General features: G+C 38.1%; 1 pseudogene; it reads right to left on the bottom strand.

Annotated features, from left to right (window-relative positions):
- Nucleotides 1-880: 880 nt before the first annotated feature.
- LOC102827233 lies at nt 881-1,611 on the bottom strand (annotated as a pseudogene).
- Between the last annotated feature and the right edge of the window lie 9,729 nt (nt 1,612-11,340).

An 11,340-nucleotide genomic window follows, 5' to 3' on the forward strand; every position in this document is an offset into this window, starting at 1 on the left:
AACCTAGCTTCTGGGATTATTTGCTCAGCATAGAGTTTGAATAAGTATGGTGAAGGAATACAACCCTGTTGCACAGCTTTTTAAATTTTAAATCATTCAGTGTTCCCATGCTCTGTTTGAACAACTGCTTCTTCATTCTCAAGATTCCTCATGAGCACAATTAAGTATTCAGGAGGAAGAAGAAGAAGAAGAGGAGGAGGAGGAGGAGAAGATGTGGAAGAAGAAGAAGAAGAAAAAGAGGAGGAGAAGGAGGAGGAGGAAGGGGCTAGTCCCTGGAGAAGAACACTATGCTTGGTAAAGTGGAGTGTCAGTGAAAACAAGACTTCCAATTAGATGTAGTGGAACAGTGGTGAGTAACAATGGGCTCAGGTATAACAACAAGTGTGAGGATGATGCAGGACTGAAGAGTGTGTGTATGTGTGTCAAGTTACCATGTGACTGGTTATTTATCTTTACATACCATCTGTTTTAGAATCGATTGGAGGTGGTTTGTCTGAATTCCTGAGTGTTATTTGTTAAGAGTTGATACAAATTACTACTCCTTGGGAAACTATAAGAGGCAAGTTACCACATATTCAGCAGTGGGACAACATAGTGTAATTTTGGTACTCTATATCATTAAAATTGTCAAGTGGATTGATAAATGTAACCACTCCCAATACAATCCTCTTATTTTTCCTGAGCAGGAAGGAAGAAAGGAAAAAGGGAAAGGAGGACAAAACAAACAGAGGGAGGGACAGAAAAAAGGACAAAGGAAAAGAAAAGAAAAGAAACAGAAAAGGAGTGAAAGGAGAACTTCCCCCAATTGTTATTATTTTTTTTTTTTAGGAGATGAAGAAGGAATTTATTTGTATACACAGAGAAACCAGCCGCGTACACATTAACCCAATTCGGTAGCCAGTTCTTTGGCTTTTGCCTTTTCCAGCTTGGCAATGTGAGCCACTGACTTGGGACCCAGGACGTTGCCTCCCAGTGATTCACCAGCTTAGCCAGAGCTCCTTTGTCTTCTGAGTTCACCTGCGTGAAGGCCACAGTGGTGCAGGTCTTCCTGTGGACCAGGCATCCCAGCCAGGCCTTCCCCTTGATGATGCACTAGGGAACTCCCATTTTAGGACACACAAGGCCGTCAGGAAGACAACCAGTTCGATGGGGTCCACGTTGTGAGCGATGACCACCAGCTGGGCCTTCTTGTTCTCCACCAGAGTGGTGACAGAGTTGACCCCAGCACGCAGAACAGGGGGCCTCATGGTGGGGACACCCCCTTTGCAGCAGCCTCTGCTTCTTCTCCTGCTTCATCTCCTGTGGGTACTTGTGGACCAGCTTCAGCAGCTGAGTGGCTGTCGTTCGGTCCAAGGCATGAGTGAACTGGTTAACAGCAGGGGGCACTTTCACCCGTTTGTAGAGAATAGCCCATTGCTGTTGCAGACGGATGTAGTGGGGTCATTTGACAAAGCGGGTGAGGTCCTTTTGGGTTGGATGTCCTGTCCGATGGCCGAAGTTCTTGGGCCTTTTCTCAAACAGGGGATTCACCACCTTCTTGGCCTCCTGCCTCTTGACAACGGCAGGCGCCGGCGCCACCTTCTTCCCCTTGGCCTTCTTTCCCTTCGGCATCTTGGGCGGATGGATCAGAGCCCCCAATTATTTTCTTATCTGTGACAAAATAATTTGTTCTCTAAAACGTATCCAGCAAAACAAAATGAATGTTATAGCCCTGTTGGCTATCCCAGTTATATTAGTGTGATCTCTTTATTATCGACTAGTAGCTTAGTGATTATGAATCGGCCTGCTAACCTCAAGGGTGGAAGTTCAAAACTACCAGCTGTTCTGCAAGAGAAATATGAGGCTTTCTGCTCCCGTAAAGATTTGCAGCCTCAGAAACCCTGTGCAGGATCCTTATGAGTCGGAACCGACTCCACAGTACTTAACAACAAGTAGAAGAAAATAATTGTTTTGTTTATTTCACCATCTTCTCAGTACTTTACACAATGCTACGAACTGTGCTTTTATCTAATCCATGGTGAATAATAAAAAAAAGATTATTAAATCAAAACATTTGACCAAGGGAGCATATAATACATTGATCATACATATTGGGTCCTTGGCTCCATTAAATGCACAATTTTACATCAGTTCTGAAGACATCATCCAAGTAAAGAGATAAAAAAAAAATTAAAATAATGAGATATTTGGGGATCAATATAAAGATTTCCTTCACCTTTTTGAAAACTAATTGCATCCAAATGTCATTGATGGTATTTCTAATACAAAATAGTATCAGTTAACCTATACTCAATGTGTGTTAAATTCACTGCTGCATTGAAGTTTCATGGCGTTGATTTCCACTCATAGCACCTTTTAATAGGGTGTCAGAGTCTATAAATCTTTGCAGGCACAGAAAGACTCACACTTCTCTTGCATGGTGCAATTGGTGGGCTCAAACTGCCAACCTGAGGTTTGAAGTCCAGTGCTTATTCTACAAAGAATTAGTAATTTTTGTTTTGCAATGCACTACTTTTCATATTCATCACAATGATTAATTTGAAACTAATAAGCTACCATTGCCCTATGCCATGACGCTGCCCATTTGTGTGTCATAAATGTTGACTTGTTTCCAGGACTCTTTTTTAGAAATAACATGAGGAAGTCTTCATAAGAAGGACTATTACCAAAATCTCAGGTCACTAATCACTAATCTGTATATTTGTCAAAGACATTCTCATTTGGACACCATGAAGAACAACTAATTATACATTATTTTTTATTGTAACATATCATGCAAATTGTAGGAACAAATACATCAAAATTTCATGTATTCTAACAATTTGTCTTTGACAATAAAATGCATGTCTACAACATTGAAGAATAACAATGAATCTGCAAAACACCTCATAACATGTATGAACCTGGAGATAATATGCTGAATAACATTAGTCAATCACAAAAGGACAAATATTGTCGAGATAAATGTTGTAAAAAGTTAAGGAAAATAATAAAAGAAGCAATCTATGGTTGGTAAAGGGGGGAGGATGAAGGGGAGATTACTCATGGGCTATAGGATAGACAAGGAGCTCTAGTAGTGTAGTGGTTATGAATCAGGCTGCAAACCGCAAGGTCAGCAGTTCGAAACTACCAGCTGTTCCACGGGAGAAAGATGAGGCTTTCTGCTCCCATAAAGATTTACAGCCTCGGAAACCCTGTACAGGGTCACTATGAGTCGGAACCAACTCCACTGCACATAACAACAACATAGGATAGACACATGTTAATATGGGTGACAGGGCAGGCAATAAGGCAACAAGAGGAAGGTTGGCAGAGGAAAGATGAAGGTAGTGGGAGACATAGCAAGGAAAGCAATAATTAAAGTGAATAGAGGTAAAATACTGTGAACTGATGGTGCCTGGAAGGGATTGCAATCTCTGTAATGAAGCAAAGTACATGATTTTCTGAATGTAAAACTGATGATCTGCTCTGAAAACTCAATTCACAATAAAAGTTTTTTGTTTTTTTTAAATAATGTGGATTTATTTTTTTCTTTAAATAATGTGGAGACTGTCTCTGGGAAGTAATTATCATGATCACATGAACAATGCTTTTGTACTTGCTTTAAGTTTCTATCTGGAATCACCTAATAGTTTTGGAGTAATTTTAAATAGCTCTTAGAAATGACTCGATGGCACTTAACAACAACAAATAACAATACAAAAGTATTGAATTATACTAGTTTTATGTCAATGAAGGGGTCCTGGTGGTGCAGTGGTTAAAGTGATTGGCCATTAACCAAAAGATCTGAGATTTGAATCCACCAGCCACTTGGGAGAGAAAGATGTAGTAGTTTGTTTCTATAAAGATTTATCGTCATGGAAACACCATGGGGGCAGTTCAACTCTGTCCTGTGGGGGTCGCTGTGAGTCAGAATTCACTAGATAGAAATGCATATGAAAATGTAGCAACTACTTTAGTATTTAATTAGATCCTCTCTTTTTAAAATTATGTCTGGCAAATTTGGAAATTTCCTTGGAATACTTGAAGATTTCCTGGTGCTATATTCTTAGTTATCTTTTGAGTGGTATAAAATATTTATAAGAATCCTATATTCCAAAGAAGAAGAAACTCATTAAGACATTCTATTCATATATCAAAGGACACTGTTATTCTTTTACAGTTATTCCTGGAGGGAAAGGTCTCTACTTCACTATTTCTTTAGAAACTTTGGATTTTTTGAGTATGTTTTTTTCTGCTGCAGGGAAAAACAATCAAAGTAACATAGCAACTTTGTTAACTAATCAAATGCATATTTCATAAAGAAATCTCTCATATTTACTAGTATTGGTGTCAAAGGGACAGACTTTATCAAGGAAATGTTAGAAATCATGGATTTGGGGCATTTTATCAATACCAATGATTAAATTCAAATTTGACTGAAGTACTCTACATCCTAAACTTCATTTAAACAGTTCTGCTACAGGATATTCTTAATTAATTTTTAGGATAATATTTATTTATCTCATTTCATTAAACTATGCAATCATTTGCAGTTAATTCATATTCAAAATTTAACTGTACTGTTTTAATTATTCATTTCACAGATATCCATTCACTGTATATTACATCCTAGAACTTGGGAGTTGGGTAACAAACACATGTCATTATGATTGTTAAGTGCCTTCAAGTCAGTGTTGATCCATAGCAAACCTGTACAGGGTTTCCTAGAAGCAGCTGGTGAGCCTGAACCACTGACTTTGCAGTTCAAACCAACTTTGCAGCCTGACATATTAACCCACAGCACCACACAAGGACTCCAACAAACACATGGTGGTGTGTCTAGAGTCAGTTCCAACTCAAAGCAACCCGACACAGGATTTTGGAGGCTGTAAATCTTTATGGGAGCAGAAAGCCTCATCTTTCTCCTGCAGAATGACTGGTAGTTAGCCCAATTCATTACTACTACTTTACTAGAGCTCCTTCCAACAAACACATAAACTTTTAAAAATAAAAGAGTTTCGAGATTTTCTTGAGAGAAATGGAATGCCATTATAATTCAAAAATATTCAAAATTATTCAAATACTATGTGGAGCTGTAGGACCTCTAACTGCAAAGTCAGTGGTCCACATCCACCAGGTCCTCCTTGGATATCCCGTGCAGTGTCACTATGAGTTGGAACCAACTTGATGGTACTTGACAATAAGAAACATGGTCAAAGGAGTCCTGCTAATGCTATGGGTTGAGCACTGGTTTAATAATTGTTAGGTTGGTGGTTCAAGCCCAGCAGCAGATCTGAGGCAGAAATATGAGGTTGTCTGCTCCTGTAAAGATTTAATGTCTTAGACACCCCACTGAGCCACTGTATGCTGTCCTAAAGGGTGTTTATGAGTAAGAATCAGCTCAATAGCAGTGAAAGGGGAGCATGATCAAAATGTTGCAGGTTGAATCAAGAATCATTTAACAAATAAATTATTGAAAGCACATCAGTACTAATCTAAAACTCAGAAGAGATTTGAATTATCATTTAATCCAGCATCTCACAGGATTCACTAATCATTCTGCATTATTCTTCCAAGCTAAGCCCATTGTTGTCAAATCTATTGCAAAGCTCAGTGACCCCAGAGGTCAGAGAGGACCTGCTCCATAGGGTTTCCAAGGTTGTAAATCTTTCAGAAGAAAACTGCCACATCTTTCTCCAGGTGGAGAAGCTGTGGGTTTCAACATCTGCCCATTAGGCTAGTAGCCAAGTGCTTTAACCACTGCTCCACCAGGACTCATTATATTATCCTTGACTCATAAAACTTCAACTATTAATTTTGAGGCAACCCCTTTCATTATTTGAGGGTCCCTTTGGGGTAAAAATTCTTATTTATAATGAACCAAATCAACTGCTTATCAATCCCAATAGCTTTGGAAGAAATGTAGATACTTTTACTATCTACATCCTGGAAACTTTGCTAAGTGTATTATTTAATTATATGATATAGTCACTTGATCATTTTGTTTAATGTCTTTTTACCTGACATGAATAAAATTTCCACAAGGTTAAGAACTTTATTCTGTTGACCATTGTTCACCAAGCGCTGGGAATAGAATTTTCCAAATAATAGATGAATCCATAAATAATGGATAAACAGGTGAACTAATACAGCTAATAGATATGAAGCCAAATGTAGTAAATGGACAGCACATAGGCCACAGGTTACCTGAGGTCACTCAGACTTCTTAACAGATAGTCTTCCCTCTGTTCCCTGTAGCTGTCTCTGTGCTGTACAAAGGAAGCATAATTGCCACCAGCAGATGAAACTCCATATAATGTGGAATTACCACCCTGGGGGCAACCTTTAAACAATAGGAGATGAGAATTAGCAAGTAAATACTAAAGCCAGCTGTCTTCTGCTGAGACAGTTCTGAGATACGTTTCATGCCATGTTTTGCAGAGGGCGATGGTAGGATTAAACTCCAGTTATCCTCAGGAGTACCTGCCTCATTCATTTTGGAACTTTTTTTTTAAAATTGGTGTTTTTGGTGGCACTACTCCGCTGTGGGTTAATGCATTGGACTGTAAAGTTAGTTTGAACAGCAAGGTTGGCATTTCAAGCTCTCCCGTAACTCCTCAGAAATTCTCTACAGGGTCGCTATGGGTTGGAACCAACTCGACAGCACCTAACAACAACAACCCCTACATCGTTGTTTCCTTGGATCAGTTGTCAGAAAACTACTGCATCCAAATCATTTTCTCAGGGACTGTGCTTGCAGAGCCATGGTCATGCTATGGCTTAGGCATTAGACTGCTAACCACAACATTGGTGGTTCAAACCCACAAGATGCTCTGTGGGCAAAAGCTGAGGCTGTCTGCTCCCATAAAGATTTACAGTCACAGAAATCATATGTAGGGTCACTATGAGTTATAGGGTAACTATGAATTGGAATGTAGTCCTGGTATGGCACTGTGGGTTAATGTGCCAGACTGCAAAGCCATTTGAACTGTAGGGTCAGTGGTTCAAGCTCACTTAGCTGCTCCTGGGAAACCCTAAACAGAGTTTCTGTGGGTTGGAACCTGCTCGACAGCACTTCACAACAACAACAATGAGTTGGAATAGACTTAACAGTTGCTTTTGATTTGGGTACTTGTGGATCTCCAAATTACAGCTTAAGAATTGAAGTCGTAGCTCACCTAGACACCAATGAATTACACTGTTAAGTCGTCAATCATATTTCCTCTGGTCAATGCTTACAATTATATCAAGTTGAAATCATCATAAGAGATAAAGATGAACACTATCACATTATTAAAAGGTCAATTGAGCAAGATGACAAAATCATAACAAACATCTACACTCCCAATGAAAGAGCACCAAGGAATATAAAGCAAACCCTACTAGAAATGAAGAAAGAAATAGATAAATCTACAATTATAGTGGGAGATTTTACTACACCACTTTTGAAAAGGGATAGAACAACCAAAAAGAAATTTGACAAAGATACAGAGGAACTAAACAGTGTAAACAATCTACTTGACTTCATCGATGTGTACAGGGCATTCAACCCAATAACAGCACAATACACATTATTTTCCAGTGCATGTGGAACATTCTCCAAAATTGATTATGTGTTAGGCCACAAAACAAGCCTCCATAAATTTACAAACATCAAAACACTACAAAGCATCTTTTCAGACCACAATGCTATAAAACTAGAAATCAACACTAGGAAGCCCAATGAAATAAAGTTGAATACATGGAAACTGAATAACACCCTGCTGGAAAGCAACTGGGTAGTAGAAGAAATTAAACATGAACTCACAAAGTTCCTAGAAACAAATGAGACCCAAAACATAACATACCAAAATCTTTGGGACACAGCAAAAACAGTGTTCAGAGGACAATTTATTGCAATAAATGCACACATCCAAAAAGAAGAACCAAAATTAACACATTAACACAGCATCTGCAACAATTAGAAACAGACCAACAGGGGGAACCTACAGTCACCAAAAGAAAATAAATAATAAAGATCAGAGCAGAAATAAATGAAATTGAAAACAGAAAAACTGCAGACAGAAACAACAGAACAAGAAGCTGGTTCTTTGAAAGAATTAATAAAATTGACAAACCATTGGCAAACCTAACAAAAGAAAAGAAGGAGAAGACACAAATAACACACGTTAGAAACCACATGGGTGAAATCACATGGAAATAAAAAGGATAACAACAGAATATTATGAAGAGTTGTACGCCAACAAATTTGAAAACTTAGAAGAGATGTAAAATCCGATTCATTATTTACATTATGAAAAATGTTTTATACTCTAAATAGTGACACAAAGAACCCTATAATACATTTAAAAGAAGAAATGTATTTGTGTAATGTTGTTGCTTTTAAGTGCCTTCAAGTGCCTCCCCACTCATACTGACCTTCTTTAGGTTTTCTGAAGAAAGGCTGGTAGGTTTGAGCTGCCAACCTTGCAGCTAGCATTCCAGTGCTTATCCTACAACGCAACATCAGGATTCCTTTATGTAATCACATTAAGTGTTTCTGAGTCAGTTACAACTCATAGAGACCCTGTATAGGATTTCCAAGGAATTGCTCGTGAGTTTGAATCACCGATCTTGCAGTTAGTAGTCCAATGCTTATCCTACAGCACCACACTAGAACTTCTTTATATAATGTTGATGTGAAGTGCTGTTGAGTTGGTAAGGACTCATAGCTACCCTGTATAGGGTTTCTAAGAAGCAGCTGGTGGATTTGAACCACCGACCTTGCAATTTGAACCAACTTATGGTGGAGTGTTTATCTGAAAGTTCCACACCATATATTAGCTCTGGACAAATTGTCAGTGTTCACAGGACAATTCTTTACTACATGGCCATTCAAAGTCTGGGATTTCATTCTTACTGCTGCAGTCACACTCCACAAAGTATCCTCATCTCAGTGGTGGAATTTGGGCTCCAAATAGCTGGGCCATTTGTGCTCCAGACAATCTGTCAGTAGGAAAAGGATTAAATCCAGAAATGGAGCATTTAACCTGCTCACATTGCATTGTACTCATTTAGTCATATAGACAGCTCACTCAAAGGAAAGTGGGAAATGCAGTCTAATTGTGGCCCCAGAGGTGTCCTGGTGTAGCCCTGTCGGATCAGCACTGGACAGCTAGTCTCAAGGTCAGTGGTTCTAACCCACTAGTCACCCTTCAGAAGCACTATACAGGGTGTCCATGAGTCAGAACCAAATTCATGGTACTTAGCAACAGCAACAGCAATGGATCAGAAATGAAAACATTTTGCAAAAACACATATCATTTTCGGAACTAAGTTAGGGCTTGTTTACTATACATAGTTGTTGTTGATGATGTTGTTGAGTGTCGTGGAATTAGTTCTGCATCATACCAACCCTATATTGGGTTTCTGAGGAGCGACCAGTGAGTTTGAACTGCCAACCTTGTGGTTCAAACCAACCTTGCAGTCCAGTGCTTATCCTAAATATACATATATCTAATATAGTTTTAAAATTCTTGAGCATGGTGTAAGTTTAAAAGACAAGCATAGTCTCAATCCCCATTCTGTTTTCTCAATAGCTCTTTTGGAGAACTAGCTCTTTGGAGAATTTTTTCCTAATACACGAATCAAATCTAGTTGATGACATACTTTAATAAAACATCATATTCAAAGGAATTTAGAAGCAGTAGGCCATGACTAACAACTTGAGCATAGATCCATTTCAGAATTATTGTGGAATCATTCTGATTGATAGTATTATTATATGTTTACAAAAGCTAAAATTTAGAGATTGCAATTAGTGCATGTATTGTTCCATGGTGAGAAAATTATAGGCAGAATGGCACTGAGCATATAGGTAAAAATAGATTCATATTTCAGTGAGCCTATGAGTACATGGAGACTTGGTGGCATAGTGGATTACACAATGGGTTGTTAACTGCAAGATCATCAGTTAGTCCAAGAGAGAAAGATGAGGCTTTCTGTACGTGTATAGATTCACAGCCTCCAAAAGCTTAGGGATTTGTTTTACTCTATCCTGGAGTGTCTACAAGTCAGAATCAACTACACATCAGTGAGGTTTTGGGTTATGTGTACATTGATAATGTAACAAACATGAAAATCATCAAAGTTGTTCCTATAATTATATTTTGTTGTTGTTGTTAAGTACTGTCAGGTCAGTTCCATTTCTTAGTAATCCTATATAGAGTTTCCAAGGAGCAGCTGGTGTGTTTGAGTTGTCAACCTGTGGTTAGCAGTCTAGTGCTTAAGCTACATCATGACATTGGAATTAAGTATGCTTTAGACAGTTTAATATAGCCACAATTTTATCCCATAAATCAACATCTTTTTAAGAAGTTAATGAGATGTGTAAACAATATTGTTAGAAATATGTGACTTAGGAATGATCAGACTTCAAAAATATTTATAAATAAAATTGCAATTATTATTCAATGATTACCCAAGTCTTTAGTTTCGTAAATACATTTTTTTTTGTATTTTTCTGTTATGTGAATATTGAAAACTATGTATCCAAAATTAATGTTAACTGTATAGGACTATAGCATTAATTTTTATAAACCAAAAAGGCTAAGTAACTCAACTTGATAGTGGTTTTATCTATTTTACTGGTATTTGACAATATTTTTGTATTTTCACATAAAGTAGACTTATGAAAATAACATGAAAAATGCAAGGATACTTACTTAGTTTATTCAGGTTGTGGTGGTAGTTGTGTGCCATCAGTTTGGTTCTCACAGCAACCCTGTAGAGGGTTTCTGAGGTTGTAATCCTTTACAGGAACAGAAAGCCTCATCTTTCTCCTATTGAGAAAATGATAGATTTGAACTGCTGACCTTATAGTTAGAAGCCCAGCTTGTAATCCACTGCACTACCAGGGCTCCTTATTCAATGTGTAGACTGTGTTATTTATTCATGCTTCTTCTTTGCTGCTTCTCTTTTACATTGTAGGAAATATATATATAATTTTTTTTACCAATGACTTTTGCCAGGCCAGGTAAATTATTCTAGGCAGAATAATGCAGGCAGAAAATATTTACCAATATTTCACTGAGGTTTTCAGACACTGTGGGTTTCCATTCATGATTCTTATTTTCTCTCTTCTGTCATGAGAGATGCATGTCGCAGACAAGAGTGCTATTTTGTCCTGATTCCCAAAGTGAAGATGTGTGTGGAACAGTCCTGAACTCAACTTGCATCCTAGATCCAATTCCAGCAAATTCTTGAATGAGCAACTGGAGATTTCAGTATCCACAGCAAACCCTTAGACACTATGTTGTTGTTGTTGTCAGGTGCCATCTAGTCGTAACCGACTCATAGCGACCCCATGCACAGCAGAAC

Source organism: Chrysochloris asiatica, unplaced genomic scaffold (assembly GCF_000296735.1).
Source record: "Chrysochloris asiatica unplaced genomic scaffold, ChrAsi1.0 scaffold00032, whole genome shotgun sequence".
Taxonomy (NCBI): domain Eukaryota; kingdom Metazoa; phylum Chordata; class Mammalia; order Afrosoricida; family Chrysochloridae; genus Chrysochloris; species Chrysochloris asiatica.